Here is a 19,018-nt window from a genome sequence, read left to right as displayed (position 1 = left end):
ATCACGGGCAAGAAAACAGCCCCATGTGTGATGGTTAGTATAGTGATCTCAAGCCTCTGTGGCTCCTGGTTGTTCCTGAACATTTAAAAACATTTCTAATTTTAAGCCCACAGTTCTCCTTAAAGCTTCGCCCCATTGTTTTGAGAACTGTTCATTGCAACAAGTGCGGTCAAAGCAATCCTTTTTATTCTACTTAAAAGAAAAGAACAGTTATAAAAAGATCACTAATAAGTTGTAAATAGGAATTGTTCTTAAAAAGTTAAAAGGCACTATAAAATCCTCAGCACCATTTATGAAAATATTTGAGTGTATGTATATATTTTTGTCTGTAAGTATAGTTTTGATGCTGTGTGGATGATAGAATATCAAAAATAAATAAAAACATACTGATGCATGTAAACTTCAAACAAAAACCTATAAATCTTTTGTTGTTGTTCTGTCCTGTCTGGCACTTTTCTCTCACATATGAAGCTCTGATCTGTCACAGATGCTTTATTTGTATTGTCTGGATGTAAATCTCATAAAATATCTGGCAGACAGTTAAAATAACATGAAAATGATACAAGGTGAGCAAACCTGCAATAAACCCTTCCTGACCTAAAAGATGACATTTTATCAATACACATTTTAAACAGGCATAAACATCCACGTCTGCCTTTTATACAAAATTAATCAAAGCACAATACTTCTATGGTGAATTTTAGGAACAAACTGAAACCCAGAACAGGTGTTGTTTTTTGAGTTCATGGGCATATAGTCCATGTTCTCCCTGCTCTTGTTCAAAGTTTGTTTTATTTGCTGAAATTATTTGCTGTTAATTTCAGCCGAAACTCTGGAGGTCAAGGGATGGTATTAGGGACAGCCTTAGTCTCTAGGGATGCTTTTTATTTCCACTTGAGAGACTTAAATAGGTCACTTCTGAGGGTGTTTGTTTGTTAATCTGTAACACTTCATAAGAAACTGCCCCACACTTGTTTTTTTTCCTTTCTCCTAAACTTTCATGAAGTTCTCCAGCTGACTTGTCAGTAAAAGGTTCAGGGTCTGTGATGTAAGCAGTTCAGGTCGATACCTTTCATCTCTCATTATATGGATATTCTGGCAAAGGATGGCAGCCACTCAAGTAAACAGTAAAAAATACCTCAGGAGTGTGAGTTAAATGTCATGTTTGCTGTAACAGTTTCCTTTAGGAATTTGTTTTTTGAGTATTAGCTTTTTTTCCCCATGCTTTCATTTTTTGTTATTAAGTTAAGATTATTTGATTTGCAGTGAATGTTTGCCTGTCTTCTCTGCTGGTTTGTTAATTCAGGGTGAAGATAGTTCAATCAGTATTGAGTAACTCCAATAAGCTGTTCTCTAAGTGAACACTGAGTTGCCCAAGTTACAGCTGAACCTATTTGCTGGATGAGAAAGCACTTCTCCACCACTAGGAATGTATTTTCATATTGTAACTTCCATTTGTTAGGGGAAGTTCTTGAAAATTGTTTTATATGGAAGAAAATAAAATGAGCCTTATGAGACTGCAAAAAAAAGGACCTTAAACATGCCAATGCCTTCTGTTTTTTATCATCTCTTACTGGCACTGCACTAATTCTATTAGAACTATTTCTACCCACAACTTAATAATCACATGCATCTAGGAAGTCCTGCCAAACACTAGCAATAACAAGGGCTCATTGAGACGGACTGAAGATATTCTACTGAGGATATAGATTATTAGGAGCTGGTGGGCATGTGTGTTGTGTTCTTGGGTTTTGTTTCCCCTTTTCGGCACAGGTGATGGCACACCTGCGGCGCATCAGACGTCATCAGAGGGAGCATTTAAAGAGCTGTGCGACAGACGTCTGGTGTCGGAGTATTGTCGCTTCCACAAGTGGTAACGTGATTTGCAGAACGAGTCTCCAGATTAACGCTACTGAACTCTATGTTCAAGATCCGTCTCCCTGCCTGTTTTTCCTCTGCACTAACCTCACCGCCTGCTCGCCTGCAATTCTCGGATCGGTGACGGAGATTTACCTCGCGCCTCCATGTGACCACTGCCGACACCGGTATTTTCTGTGTTTCAAGTAAGCTCTCCAACTCTTCCCATTTACCTAAATGTAACTCTCGACTTTCGGTGCTATCCCCTACCTCTGTTTGTCCCTCATCCTCAGGTCGCTCCGGTGCGCCACCTATCCTCCCGCATACCTCGGCTCTGTTCCATCCCCTCGGCTCCATCTCCTCACACGTTTATCCAATCACTGTACATAGCCTCGTTCCTTGTAAATATCCCCTATCACTGTAAATAAAACGGCATTCACCGCAATCCCGAGCCCGTGTGTGTTTCTGCTACTAAATCCACCTGTTAGAGACACCTAACAGCGTATAGTATTTACATTTTAGGGACTTAGCATGATTAGCATGACAGACAAACCAACACTGGCTCTGCTTTAACTGCTCTGAGATCAGTCATGAACTCTGTCTTGAAACAGAACTAGCATTAGCAAATCAATTTTTGGATTTTCTTCTGTGATTTATCATTGCAACTGATACGTTGTCTCTTACTGACCAACTCCACCAACATGTGATGTAGAGAAGGTGGGGTGAAAACGTTTTTAAGCCTCTCAGGCTCAAAATTAAGTTTTTGTTGCTAATGCACAAAAGAATACCTGCAGTGGTACTTCTGAGTAAAAAAAAACTCTTAAAATATGTATGTGGGGTTGCAAATCTGCAACGCCTGCCTTGAGAGGGCTAATTAAACCTTTGTTAGCAAGGAAACCATTCATGATGAAGCAGAGATAAGCACTCAAGTCAAATAGACAACAAGTTTAAAGTCAGTCCAGTAGAACAAGCGCAGGTTCAGCCAAAACTTTCAGGTTAGCAAATCACCTGGTGGACCAAATGTACGAACACATGGCCTTTGAAGAGATTTGACTTGAAGTAAATATTTAGTGCACAACTCATAATATTTTACAATTGTTCTTCAGGATCATTGCGTGCCTTTCTGTAAAAGTCACTGGTGGCTTAAGGTAGTGCAAAGCGCACATGCAAAAATCTTGGCTGAGTTTTCTTTCTGGGTTCAGATGGCAGTAGCTTGTGAACGCTTCATGCTATGCACCGAATATCCCCGTAAAGTGCAGCTTCTCTGCTTTTCGAAGCAGTTTGCATTTTCTCTCTAACATGAATGATGATGGTGTTACAGTCGTTTAAAGAGCTCCTGTAAAGACGAGCCCACCATCAATAAAGGGCTAATAGAGAGAGAGAGAGAGTGGATAATGATTCTCTGTTAAGGTGTTCCCACATGTCAAGGTCTTTCTTTTCAGTGTGAGAACAGAGATGTCAGAGAATTTGTTTGAGTTAACCTTTTGGTTCATTTGTGAGACGGTCTGTTTTACAAGTTGATTTGCTGATATCAAAACAGATTTTAGATGCTGTCTGACATAACCACACAACCAGTATTTTTAATTGACTTATGAGTCATCTACATCACAAGGACCCATCACTGATAAAGGCAAAAGCAGTGCCGCAAACTAAAAAGGTGAAGTTTTAAAATAACAAGCTTCACCTGCCTCTGCAAATTAGTTCACGATGCTGTGAATCTCATCATAGCTTGATATTATAGTTTCAGTGCACCTGTGCTGGAGTCACCTCTACTGATGGCCTCTGACAGATGCCAGTGGCTGTTCCACATCTGCATGTATCAGGTTTCTTTTTCAAATAACTTATTTATTAAAAAAAAAAAAAAGATAATTTCATGCTGGCACTAGAATAATGATGTTAGGAATTAGTTAAAGATCTACCTTATAATACTGCATCATTAAGGCAGAAGAGATATTATAATATCCAATAGGTCTGAATAGGAAATTGAATTTCCCTAACCAGTGGCGATCTGTAGCCTTAAATGCTCGCATATTTTTAGCTGTATCTTCCCAGGATGTGAGGAGGTTCATTTCTCATACATCTTAAATAAACTTTGAAGCAAGGCGCTCAAAGCAGAAGCCATTTCCAGCCTAAAAGAAAAGCCTTTATTTCTGTTTTTTTGTGTTTGTTGCTGCTGAATCCCAGCAGAAATATGCTTTTCATTTTAAATTTATGAAGCTGCAACCTAAGCAGAGCAGTGGAAAAACACTCTGACCCCTTTTGACCTACAATTACACTGAAAAACAAGCTTTTTCTTCAAAACAGTTTTCCCCAAACTGGAGTCTTGTTTCTCAGCGCTGTATTCTGTTGGTATTCTGCAGCTGCAGAAATTGTCAAGAGTATAATTTATTCCTCCTGTTTTCTAAAATATCAATGATTGTGTCATTTCACTGAAGTGCCATTGAAGTAACCAGTACATGTGTCATTAGAACCTGTTTTGTGCACTAAAAAAATTCACTCAGGTAATTAGAAGACTCCCTGTTTTGAATGGTGGAGCTCACACAGTATTCAAAGGTCCAAAGAGGTTTTTATAATTTTTTTATTGACATTACTCATCAAAATATCTTATCCCAATTATCTTTTAATTCCCGATGTAATTAAGTCTAATCAGCATGTTAGTGTGTATCACTGTTGAACAAGTTTGTTTGTTTGCTGCAGCCTGGTGTGGTGATGGCATACACATACAGGAAGAAGACACCCCACAGTCCGGTTAAACCCTCAACACACCCTTTGTTCTTCTTATTCCTGTGACATGTTCACGATACAGGTGTAAATAAAGTTGTGGTTAATGTAAGTGATGTACAAAAACTTTAAAACTTTGATCAAATTTGACATTATTTCACAATAATGTTATTTGATTGAATAATGTCTATTTAATTCATTTAAACTGTTAAATTCTAGTTTTATGCTGTAAATATTTATCTAAAAGTATATAACCACTACTAATATTACAAACCTTTAAAACCCAGTTGACAGCTTTAGTAGCTGTCATTTTACAGACGGTAAATTTTGTGCATATTTTAAAATTGTTGATCAAAAATGGTAAAATTACATAAAAGTGATCATAAAATTGATATCTTATATGGCTTATTCTTAAGGTATTCATACATTTAATGCATTTGCACAATAAATATTTGATCCCTGTGAAATTACAAGCTTACATCATTAAAATTACAATCAATATCACTTAACGTCATTTTCTGGAAAGAAAATATTAGCTTACAATATAAAAGACCATGAGGTGAGTTGTTGTGTTTAAGCACCGTATACATAAAACTGAGTGGCCAATCCCAGTTTGAACCAGGACAAAGAATGATGGACAGACCTTATAAGGCCAACCAGTATTCATGTTTACTTCCAGATAATCACAGTGGAGGTGGGAAAATTCAGAAAGAACAATACCTCATTTCGAGGAAGAACAAGGGCCAATCACAGTCAACATCAGGCACAACAGGGCGCATTGCATTTCCAAGGCAAGTATACAAAACTCAAGCTCAGTAGCATTAGTCTGATAATAAAAGGCATGCTGTTTGTTCTAGCTTGGCACTAAATCTCTGTGATCAATCACACTGCACAGTGCTTGTTATCTGCAGTAAGTTTTAACTATTAAGTTTTAGGACAAGGGTGGCTGTGGCTCAGATCGTAGAGCAGATCAGCTACTGATCGGAAGGTTGGTGGTTTGATTCCTGCTCCCCCAGTCTGCATGCCAAATGTCCTTGGGCAAGATACTTACCCCAAATTGCCCTCCAATGCGTTCATCGGAGTGTGAATGTGTGTGAATGTTTATTAATTGCACCTGAGTTTAGAAGTGCTTGTATGAGTGTGAATGGGTGAATGAGGATGAATGAATAGAGCGCTTTGAGTACTCCACTCCGGGAGAGTAGAAAAGCGCTATATAGGAATAAGTCCATTTACCATTCTCTCATGATGATAACCATCGAGTCAACTGTCCACTTTTGACCACTCTGGATTTTACCTGTGGTTACCCCTCAGCCTCCTAGTAGATGCACCTATGGCATCAGTTTCAAAATTCGACATTGTTCTCATGTTATCGCAAAACGTGACCTTGAGGTCGAGATCACTGAGATTTGAACTCATCCAAGATTTAGTACTTACAGCTGTAGTATCAATGTAAAACTGCTTTGTTCTTGTGTCACATTCATAAACGTGGGTGTCCATGTCGCCCACTCAACCAGCTGTACCTCATCAATCTTTTAAGGCTGCGGTTAAAAACAGTTTACCTTTCCTCTGTCACAAAGTGTTGTTTTAATATAAGTCAAACAAATGAAAACAGCCTGTGAAAAATAGTTGGAAATATTAAAGAAGGAAGATTTGAGGCCAGATTTACTTATGTCTAATACAAAAACAGTGGATTTGTGACAGAGGCATTTGTCATATGTTGTGACTAAAAGTATTTTTGTAATGTCGCATATGGATTTTTCAGTTTAACTTCCAGGAGAAAAATATCTAAATGAGTCACACATACAGTCCATGGAGCATAATTTACTGCAAATTCCACAAACTAACGTAAAAAGTGCGTATTGTTTTCAGGAGGGGAAGATGTTTTCAGAACGAGTGTGTAATCAGCACTTTCTGTCGATGTGCAAAGCTGGTATTGCACTTTGGTTATAAAACTCTTCAATCTGCACTCGTGGTCCTGATTAATACTGTTTTCATGAAACATACAGACGTGAATTGAAATGTGCTTATTTTTCTCACAGCCAGCGATCTCTCTCTGTTGAATCTGGAATTAATGGTGTTACTTTGCATCATTCAGGCATTAATCTAACAATGTTCCATTAAAACATAATGTTATAAAGTCCAATGTTATACATTTTTCCCCTCACTGCACTGCTACATGTGTCCTTGGGCAAGACACTTCAGCCGTTGCCTACTGGTGGTGGCGCCAGTGTCTGGCAGCCTCGCCGCTGTCAGTGTGCCCCAGGGTGGCTGTGGCTGCAATGTAGCTGCCATCACCAGTGTGTGAATGGGTGGATGACTGAATGTGTAAAGAGCTTTGGGGTCCTTAGGGACTAGTAAAGCGCTATACAAATACAGGCCATTTACCATATTAAGGATTTCCCTCTTTATGTGTTCCTGTTATGAAGGTAGTTAGATGACACAGAGGTAGTGAGTGAGACTAGAAACACGACAGGGGTGCAGTGAAGCTGTGAGGCAGTTAGCTTTCTTGGTGACATGGCCCATTAAAGGAACCTGGTAAAGTAAGTTCATTTAAACTATACTATTATTATTATTATTATTATTATTATTACAAAGGGTAACAATATGACAGACATTTACATATTATCCTATAAGAATGAAACCAACTCAGGATTAAATGTGTTATTTTTTCAAATGTTATGTTTCCTACCAGAGTGATTAAATTGACTGGATGTTTGGTAACTGCAAAACCCTTTGTCACAAAATTCAGTTTTTTCTTCAGAAAAAAAAATCTTGTTTTTAAGTCTCTTATCACTTTTCCCCCTTTAGCATGCATCTTGGCTCACAGACCATCGGGTACAAGAGGTAAATTACTTCTAGCCCCCGGCAGGGTTTTAAGTTACATTTTTATATTAGACTATTTTTCCTGTGACTGTTTATCATTATAAGCACTCGTCTGTATAACAATCTAATTAGCCGGCAGACCAGAATATTTTATCTTTGCTCATTGTTCTGTTGTGTCTGTTTCTGTGCAATAAACACATTCATTTTCTCTGCCAGTTTTTAGACTGTCAGATTTGGATCAATTAATCACAACACAATGATAAGAAAAAGGAATAAATGTAGGCACAAATAATTACAAGATTATCTTTAATGACAGTGCTGTTGGTTTGGTATAAACTATAAGGTAGGTATGTTATATATTCTAATATAGTTGTACACGGGCAGTGGTTTCTTATACATTTATAATATAGTTCCTCTTAGCCTGGAATAATAAGCTTTATCAACAAAAATCTATAATAATTTAATGCACTAAGTTTGTAAGTGTTTTGATGAATAGCCACACCAAAAGCCAGACATTACAGATTAACTGTGTTAAGTGTACTTACAAACTAAATGATTTTAATTTAAGCAGGTGTGTTCATGTGTGAATCTCTGAGAAACTACCCAAACAACAGCTGATTTAAGAAACACCATGCACAGCCAATTACAATTTTATTCTGTTGCCCTGTTTGTGCAGTCAAATCAAATCAAATCACTTTTATTGTCACATCACATGTGCAGGCACACTGGCACAGCACATGCGAGTGAAATTCTTGTGTGCGAGCCCCACAAGCAACAGAGATGTGCAAACACAACAACACAAACGAGCAAAATACAAGAATGGCCAACCTGAAACTAATAAATATATGTACAATATATAATAGTGTATGCATTTCTGGATGTATATACTAAATATTTTCCTACGTGTGTGTGTGTGTGTGTGTGTGTGTATACACATTTTTACAAATTAAATAGTAAAAAAAAAAATAATAATAATAATAAAATATATAAAATATACAGAGTTGAATATGTGCAAAACAAGTGGCATTTATATACAGTGTGGAGTGCATAATGTTGAAGTTCCAGTAGTGAAGCTGAGGTGTCTATGACGTGTTCAGCAGTCTGATGGCCTGGTGGAAAAAGCTGTCTCTCAGTCTGCTGGTACGGGACCGGATGCTGCAGAACCTCCTTCCTGATGGAAGCAGTCTGAACAGTTTATGGCTGGGGTGACTGGAGTCCTTGATGATCCTCCCCGCTTTCCTCAGGCACCGCTTCCTGTAGATGTCTTGGAGGGAGGGAAGCTCACCTCCAATTATCCGTTCAGAGCACCGCACTACTCGCTGGAGAGCTTTGCAGTTGTAGGCGGTGCTGTTGCCATACCAGGTGGTGATGCATCCAGTGAGGATGCTCTCAATGGCACAGTGATAGAAGGTCCTGAGGATGCGGGGGCTCATGCCGAATCTTTTCAGTCTCCTGAGAAAGAAGAGGCGCTGCTGCGCCTTCTTCACTGTTTTGTTTGTGTGTACTGACCACGTAAGATCCTCAGCCAGATGTACACCAAGGAACCGGAAGCTGCTCACTCTCTCCACAGCAGCGCCGTTGATGGTGATGGGGGTGTGTACTTCTCTGCACCTCCGGAAGTCCACTATCAACTCCTTTGTCTTTGCGACGTTGAGGGTGAGATGGTTGTCTTGACACCAGTGGGTCAGGGCGCTGACCTCCTCCCTGTAAGCCGTCTCATCACCGTTGGTGATAAGACCCACCACTGTAGTGTCGTCCGCAAACTTCACAATGATGTTGGAGCTGTTAGTCGCTGTGCAGTCGTAGGTGTAGAGTGAGTACAGGAGAGGGCTCAGTACACACCCCTGTGGAGCACCAGTGTTCAGTGTGATGGGGGATGAGGTGATGCTGCCCAGTCTGACCACCTGGCGTCTGTCAGACAGGAAGCTAAGGATCCAGCTGCAGAGGGAGCTGCTCAGTCCTAGATCCTGCAGTTTCCTGTCTAGCTTCGAGGGAACGATGGTATTGAATGCTGAGCTGTAATCTACAAACAGCATTCTCACATACGTGTCTCTCTTCTCCAGGTGTGACAGGGCAGTGTGTAGTGTCAGGGCTATGGCATCATCAGTGGACCTGTTGTGGCGGTATGCAAACTGTAGAGGGTCCAGTGAGTCGGGTAGTGCAGAGCAGATGAAGTCCCTGACCAGCTTCTCGAAGCATTTGCTTACGATGGGGGTCAGGGCTACAGGTCGCCAGTCGTTCAATGAGGAGATGGTGGAGGATTTGGGTACAGGGACGATGGTGGCCATTTTGAAGCAGGCTGGGACTACAGACAGAGAAAGGGAAAGGTTGAAGATGTGCGTGAACACTCCAGCCAGCTGAGCCGCGCATGACCTGAGGACGCGGCCGGGAATCCCGTCCGGACCAGTAGCTTTGCGTGCGTTCACCTTCCTGAAGCACTTCCGCACATCCTCCTCAGACACAGTGTGCGCACTGACGTCATCCGCGGTGCGCACACTGTCCAGTCTCATGGTGTTCGCTGTGTCGAATCTAGCGTAGAATACGTTTAGATCCTCACACAGAGAGGCCGTGGTCTGCGGTGTGCTGGTTTTCCCTCTAAAGTCTGTGATCGTGTTTAGTCCCTGCCACATACTCCGAGGGTTGTCAAACTGTTGCTCCACCCTGTCCCTGTACTCACGTTTGGCTGCTTTGATCGTCTTCCGGAGTTGGTAATGTGCGTGTTTGTAGTCCGATGTGTTCGCGGAGGCAAAGGCGGTGCTCCGTGCCGCGCGAACATCTCCGTTAATCCAGGGTTTTTGATTTGGGAAGGATTTGACTGTTCTGGATGGGACGACATCTTCCACGCATTTCCTGATAAATCCACAGACTGAGTCTGTGTATTCATCAATGTCTCTGGCGGCCACGTGAAACATTTCCCAGTCCGCGTGATCAAAACAGTCCCGCAGCGCAGACTCCGATTGGTCCGTCCAACAGTGCACCGCCCTCCGGGTTGGAGCTTCCTGTTTCAGCTTCTGCCTGTAGGCGGGCAGGAGCAGGATGGAGCGGTGATCTGATTGGCCGAATGGGGCGCGGGGGAGGGCTTTGTACGCATCCCGGAAAGAGGTGTAACAGTGGTCGAGTAGCCGGTTTCCACGTGTGGATTAAATTCCCAGTCAATCACATTATCTGTGCAGACTCAGAGACAATAAGCTGCTTCACAGCAGTAAAGGCCAGGCCAGCTAGCTGAAGATCCAACTGTGCTACCGTCATTATGAGCTGACAATGCTTCAGAGGCGGATTAAACTACTGAGAGGTGAGGCTTACTGGTAGATACGAGGGAACTGAATGTGTCATAAGCTCAATAATGCACTGTTCACTAAATAAGGCTATTGTCTGCTTTAAGTGATTATCTTATAAAATAAATACCAAATTATCTAAGAGGCCAGGGTCAGGCTTGATCTAGAGAGAGGGGTTCTCTCCTGAATCAAATCTGAGAGATTTCCACATTTTAAATGCTCGGGATGGTGAGATTTGAGAAACCTTTTGTCGCGCCAGCAAAGAGGGCAGGACAAAAAAGGCTGACAGTGTCCGTTTATTGACTTATTGGTATCACTGCACCATTGTTCCAATGCCCAAAGCTCTGACTATAATTACAATTTCCATAAGGTTTAATATAAATGAACATGAACTGTCCATTTCTGTTTAAGACACTTTTACTCATATTGTGTTACCGGTATTAAATGGTACAACAGCAAGTGAAGACCAAATATAAAATCATAATTCAAACCTAAGTATGTATATCTGCACATTTTCATCTCAACAAGAGATCAGATTAATAGTTTTATATAACTCTTATATAAAATATAATTACTTTTTTTAAGAGATTTTGGAAAAAACAATGAAGAGTTCCCTTAAAATCTACATTTCTTATTGATAGTCATGGTAGAAAAACAACAAAACCCTCTTATGTATGCATACTGCAGTCGGAGGAGTCTTTCAGAAGTTCTGACACTATTTCCAGTGAACTGATTGGTTATACATGGTGGCTTTTACCTCTTCTCTCAAACATAGCCTGCTCTGGAGCATGCTATGCATGCAGCTCACAATAAGTTACTATGGAGATGCAACCCAGTAAGAAGTGAACAAACTTCATACCTTTGAAAACCCAGGGTTACCTTGCTAAGCCTTCTTTGTACAACCGGTCTTTGGATGTTTGCCACAGTCTTTGTTATTGTGGTGGTTTGCTGTTGTAATTCTCAGTTTGGGGTATTGTTGTTCTGCTCCACTGTGTTTTGATTTTCCATGTCTTTCCTCTGGTCTCTGTTGCCTGAGTTTGGTCTCGATCCCCTTTCAGGTTACATCATCTTTTTTTTTTAATGTTAATTTCACAGTTTTTTAGATTTCCTTAGTAGTCGGTGTTTGTCCTCTCAGCCTTTGCCCGTCTGTTTTGCTCCCTCTCATTTCAGAATATTTGCTGTTACGTCTTTCTGCTTTGGAGTTTTGTATATATGGTGGCCATAAATGGGCCAATGGTGATTTTTCGTTTTATGGGCCGATGATTTTTTATTTTTGTTTTTTACATTCTCTCTTGTTTTTTCATCGCCCAATTTGCGCCAGAAAGAGGAAACCAGCGGACAAGCAACAGCAGGACGTTTAAGCTTGATCAGCTGTTGTTCGAATTTATTTAATATTACTTTCTAGTATCAGCTGATGTTTGCTGGAGCCACAGCTGTAAAAGCTGCTGGTCATGATGTCGGTTTGGATATCCAGGGAGCAGTGTTTGTCAAGTTACTTGAAAAAAGTAATCAGTAACTAATTACTAATTACTTCCTCCCCCCCCCCCCCCCCCAAAAAAAAGTAATCCTGTCACCTTACTGATTACTTATTTTCAAAAGTAATTACCTAAATAGGTAATAAAGCGATAGATCTTTCAGCCCAATGCTACTTTTTCTGCATAATCATATAAAATGTAATCAAATTAAAAAGTCTCTTTTTAAAACTTGCTTTATTAGTCTTTTATCTTTTAACTTTATGCATCAAGCAAAAGTTAAATTATATTTAACATTCTCTGACTGGAAGAAATTTGTTTAACATTTAAACCTATTTTCTGCACATTCCAGCACATAAAATAAAATAGTTTTTTGTGTTTACACTCACTCTTTCAAATAGATGCACATAAAGCACAGTACAAAATATACAAAATCAAAGACTCAGCAGTCCTGTTGCTCTATTCTCACCTGTATAGCAGGAGTGGGGCAGGTGGAGGTTTGCCCTGGTGCAGGTGTGTCGCAGCGGTCAGTGGAAGAATCCAGGAGTTTCTCTGAGTTTCACATTCCAGCGGCAGCGTATTTGGTGCTTGCTCAGAAGTTTAGGGGGTTTTTTTTCGCTGTAAAAAGAAGTTTCGTTCCCACGCAGTGAGCAACAGACACTAATGTTTTTGTCACTTTTTACAGAATCAAACTCAAAGTAAGGTCAGTACTTCCACGTTTTAAACGCTGCACGCTCATACTCTTTCCCGTACTCGATATATGATCCAAAAAATAATCATATTATGTGTTACTGCCCATCTCTGCTGGTGAGAGGGAAACATGAAGATGAAACCAGGAGATGTCCTTACTGAATCATCAGAGCTGAACAGGTGATGGAGAAACAGGTTTACCTTTTAGGTGACATGGATGAGTTGAAGGGAAGTTATGAACTGTTTCTGAGAGACAAATAACACCAGGATCCTTTTTTAGGCAGCTGACAGCTGGTAACTGTGCAGGGGCGGGTCTAGCAAAGTTTAAATAATTATCTGAATCGTACAACCAAAGTAGTCATGTGATGTCAAATGTATAGAAAATCTATTATTGTACACAGTAAAAAAATTTCAGGGTCCCATTGTAATTTCTTCAGAAGTAAGTATTGTATATGATGCCAGTATTTTCCCACATTTTCTAAATACTGTACCAGTATGGTGTAAAATGCCATCAAAAAGTCATTTAAGTTTTATTCTGTCTATGAAGTTTATGAAAATATCACTAAATCTGTCATTTATTATTTTTAATATTCAGTAATGATCATGTCTCACCTCTAGTCTTCTCTGTCTTAATGTCAGTTTTCCACCATGTGTTGTAGATAGTTCAGGAGGTTAAATCAACCAAGCAGTCTTTGGTTTCTGCTAAGTACTGTTTAGAATACCAGCATAGGGAGGATGATGTAGGTTGAAGTTTATTAGACTGATACAAATATACCAACAAGACGGTGTGCATCACTGTCACAACAGTGTTTGCTGTCATTCAAAGGCCGAGTTGAGAGTTGAGGCTCGGGTGTGAAATTTATGGATTTCAGGGTTTTTATCGTTAACTCTGTTTCCCTGGGCCTTTTCCTGTGTTTTTGTGTGTCTTATTTTGAAAGAAATATTTACGTGTTACCATAGTGACCAGAGAGCATTAAGGGGCAGAGAGGAGGATGTTACTCTCAATGTTGTTGGCTCATTTTAGGAGGACGCTGCTCATAAAGTTACATAGTTACACAGTGAATTCAAGTTTATTATTATTATTATCTACAAAATACCACAGTTTTTGTCTCGGTCGTATCATTTTATTTTTTTGTATTTATCTGCGACACCTTAAAGGCCGGTCCATGAAAAGGTTGTCTGGTATTAAACCGATCTGTGGCGCAAAAAGGGTTGGGGACCGCTCACCCAATCTGTATCAGGTTTACAAATGCATGACAAATGGACTGATTCTCATAAAGAACGTTTCTACTCTCCCAGAGCAGTACAATATATACAACGTGAATCACTCAGACATTTATAATAACCTTTTTTCCCTATACTTCATATCTAACATTTACACTCTTGAGGGTAGTATCTTGCCCAAGGATATATGCAGGATATTTGAACCAACCAAACATCCGATCAGCTCAAGGAAGAGTCTTCCATAGCATAACAATTGGTTTTGGAACAATAATACTGCATCACGTCTGTGTGATGTAGACAAAGCTTTATACCATAACTTATTCTCTCTTTCTCTTACACACACACACACACACACACACACACACACACCTTTCAACGGCTGTGATTTATCATGAACTGAAACTAATTTGTTTGTTTACACATAAGGAAAATGCTTGGTACAATAGTAGCTGTCTGTCCATACTTCCATAGTTTAATGAGGCAAGCTTCATATTCTGTCAGCACATATTCAACATAGCACTCCCCTGGCTCTGTTTTCATAATCAACACACCCACTCACCCACTGGAGAATAATTCCATAACTGTCTTCAAAACCCTTCTTTCTGTCTCTCATGTTGGGTTAAACTCATAGCTTTTTATTTTCACTCTCTAAGGTGACACTGCCTTTGTTGTTGTATTTAGTCATTGACAGCCATTCTAAGCCTGACATAGTATATTTTTGGCCGATATGCCAGTATGATTTTCTTCCAAAGCCTCTGGGGTTGGTAAATCCCTCGGCATCGAGGGATCCTTCGTATTGACGGCTCTGCACAAAAAACATCTCCATTCCTTTTGGCCCCTCGTCGAACAGAAAAATCAAGTGGGGTCAGAAAGTCATGCGGTACATTACAGTGACGGATTCCTGAAAGCCCAATAAAGACCCTTACATCAATGTCAGTTTCAATTGATTACTTTTAATGAGTCCAAATAAATAATGCAAGACTATTCGTCCACACTCTCTCTCTCACAGACACACACACACACACACACACACACACACACACACTGACAGGTAACAGAAACTTTCGTAAAGTTTAATGCCCTTCAATTACTTTGAGTTTGTTAAAATGTCTTTGAGTAGAACTGATCTCATTAAAATATCAGAGGACCTTTTATCTTAAGGCAGGATTTGTGAAAGCATGTAGGAGATCTGTATTCCTTTTTGATATATCAAAATAAGACCAAACAGCAAAACCTTTTCATGGATTGCTGCGAGCTGAGAAACCGCTCTCATTCCCAACGCATAACATACCGACAATTTGTCACTTCCCGAGGCGTCTCATAGTAACGTGAAAGGTAACCTACCGAGTCCCTATGATACACACTGGATTGTAGATGGAATCCAATAGAATGATGCTCCCGGTGGTAACACACATTCCAGCCATGTATGCCAGCCCTAACCTTAACCCTAAGCCTGACCATAACCGTATCCCTGACCTTAACCACAACCTTAATTGTATTAGATAGTGTTTTCCAAAGCGATTCATGATGAGAAACTAAAATAAATGTAGATGTCTAGATTCATTCCAAACGGTTCTCATGCTTCCAAACATGTAAGATACAGATGGGTTGTGTGGCGTGTTTCTCCGTATTGGATGTTTGGTAATAATTTTGGAGAAACACTGTCTTTCATTCTGCTTTATGTTGGTCAGTTTAACATTTTCCCTTGAACATCTCTCTATTTGCAGAGTCCCTAAATACTGCTGCTCAACTTCTTTATGTTTCTTGGGTTCTGGTATTGATTTGCAGTTTTATGTTCATCAAAGTGGTTATTACTATCTAACTAGTAATAACTGGTAACACTTTTACTATAAATTTCCTTATGCGGACATAATGAGTAAATTACTCAATACTTACACATTTATACTCATGCTCACTAGAGGAATCTTATTAACTTGAGACCATGCTACAAGGAAGAATAACACTGGTTCTTTGTTCAGAGTCTTCAAGGCTTTAGTGTCGTGACTATTGATCAAAAGAATATTGATTACTGTCTCTCAGGCCACCTTCAAATTCGGTACTGAGATTGTTATACTGGAGAGGGCATGAAAGAAATGTAATGAATTAGCAAAGCATGTGACTATTTCTGGAAGACTTCAATAGCAGATGGCATACTTTTCCAAATACACCCTGATCTTGATCATTATCTAACTAAGAAGTTTTAGTGAACAAAACCTTGGGGAGACCATGAGCACTTTACCTTTTTACTTGAGAGACCTGCCACAAAATTGGTTCTGAAGGTATCGAACTGTAGCACTAATTTTTAAAATATGACAAACAGTTGGGAAGTCGTTTGCTGTAAAGTGTAATGTATACTGTAAGCATTTACAACAGATGGAAAAAAATTACAATATTATATTTTTAGGAATATGAAGCTCTCTACAAAGTTCTCAAGAATGGGACAGCATGCTTTGTTTCCTTTTTTCTATTTTCTCCAACCTTTACACAATTCCATCCACGCAGTGTTCGTGGTTATTGAGGTGTGAGGAAGTTCCCGACAGCACATTGCCAAACACCACACAGTGCCACCAGTGGGGTACTTCACACTGAAGCTGGAATCAGAGCTGCTCTCATTCTCAGCACGGACCTTGTCTCTACAATGTATACGTGTATATTTTATGAGCATATGAAAATGTCTTTCTAACAGTATTATTTTTTCCTCCATGGAAACACATAAAAGGATGAACAGATCTTACCCATCTGTGATTCATCGTCTGCAGCAACACAACATATTTGAATATGCAAGGTGCAGAGAGGGCAGTAATTTCCACGTACAATAATTCCCCCTACTTCTTTATGCAGCAGTACAAACAGTGTCCTGATTCGAGTGCCAGAGGCCGGTCGGTGGTTTGCTCTTTCTTTGCCTCCACATAAATAACTGTCATTGCTTGCTGAAATAACTAACACGGGCTGAGGGTTAATTTCATATTGCTGCTCATGTGTCTCTCTTGCTTTTGCTCTCTTTTGCTACTTTGCCTGTTTTGCATTCTGAATTCACTGATTAAGTAAACCTGATTAGCTGAGCTGCTGCTGCCAAATTCACTCCGCAGTTCGAAAGAGGATCTCGCTCTCTTAATTTGCTAGTGCTCTTTCTTACCTTTCAAACAGACAAGTGGATGATGAGATTTGACGGCTCATTTTTACCAGCTGGGATGTTGTTTTCTGTTACTAAGTTTTGCACTGATGAAGGCTGCCAAAAGCAAGCGACCAAATTGCAAACTGCCTAAATACTTGTTACTCTTTTTACCACCAGCATCACAGTGCCTCGATTACGACTTGTTAAAAAATTGTGTTCGAATCTTTATGTCCCTCAGTGTTCTTCATGTTGAAGAACTTTAGATTTAAGCACAGTGGTACCATTATTAATACCGCGACTCTATAAGGGCTTTGACAAAGAAGCAGAGCATCAACAACATCAACATTTCATTCCACTATAACAGCTATTTAAGTTTTTAAGTAAACTTTCAGTCTATAGATGACAACCCCCCCCCCACTTTTATTCATTTTTGTAAGCAGAATATATCAGCACAATGACCTTTATCATTTCTGAATGATATATCATAATAGATCAAAACCTTTAATCCCTTCTTATATACTTGGATCAGCCACTTTTTTTATGATTATGAAGTAATTCAGTCAAGACTGTCAGTCTGCCCCAGGGCAGCTGTAGCTACAACTGTAGCTTGCCTCCACCAGTGTGTGAATGTGTGTGTGAATGGGTGGATGACTGGGTGTGTAAAGCGCTTTGGGGTCCCTAGGCGGGACTAGTAAAAGCGCTATACAAATACAGGCCATTTACCATTTAATTCAAAAATGATGCCAATCGCAAACATTTGTTTCTTTTTCTGTTTAGCTTTTTTCACATTTTTCAGTCTCTTGATGGTATATAAAGCAAGATTCTACGGTGCTATCAAACAAAAAGCTATTAATAATTCCAACATTTATTCCAAGTTGGAAACTGGGCCAGTGTTTAGCACTGTCAGCGCTCTCTAGCTCACTCACTAAAAAGCTCAGTATTTTAGCAACCAAACAGATGGGATTCCTCAGTGTTTGAATTTCATCTGTGAAAATGGTTTATTTAAATATTATTCTGGTATTGTCATTATAATACAAACTGTTGCAATGTTGCAGTACAGAAGCCTCACACAATAGCAAAGAAAAGAGAATTATAATTCATCAGAAGTTTTGACAGCTCAACAAACAGACAGGACCGCATTGAAATGAAATACATTAGAAGAAACAAATACATCTAGAGTGGGTGAAGAGTTGGCATATAAAACAGAACAAAAATGGCTGTGTGATGTTTCTGAAATAACATCCCTGGGTGTAGGAACTGCTGCTGTTACCATCACAGTGAACTGTTCTCCTCTTTGGTAATAGAGACCTTGCTGCTTGTAAGCAATTCAGCCTCTCCCAACACTCATACCAAGTATTAGTTATTATTTTTTTAACCACACCAATCAATCATTGCTCCCATCTCTCTTTCTTTGTTATTCAGTATGTTGCAAGGACCCACAATGAAGTGAGTCCCCTAGATTAAGATGAAGGCTTTATAAAGGAGATGTTTCTAATATATATAGATAGATAGATACTTTTTTTTTTGTCAAATACATTTTACCCATTTTCATTTTGAAGAGATGAAAACCCACTTTGGACTTGTTTACACTTGAATATGAGTACATGACACCATTGTTACAAGTACAGAACATCACTGGCCTCTGCCTTTTTAAATGGATTTAAAAAATGTTCTCATGCTGATTATTTCATTTACAAGTTGTACAATTCTGCATCTTTTTACATGAGGTTGGACACACCGTCCACTCTCTGGCACACATTCAAATCTCGTTCTCAATACACTGGAAAAGATTGTTTTCTCCTTGTAAACTAAATCATGTTACATAGCTTTTCAAAACAATC

This window comes from Mchenga conophoros, linkage group LG9 (genome assembly GCF_057382185.1).
Source record: "Mchenga conophoros isolate Kocher_MC1m ecotype Shallow Benthic linkage group LG9, M_conophoros_male_GT1.1, whole genome shotgun sequence".
Lineage (NCBI taxonomy): Eukaryota > Metazoa > Chordata > Actinopteri > Cichliformes > Cichlidae > Mchenga > Mchenga conophoros.
This window is presented reverse-complemented; position numbering follows the sequence as displayed.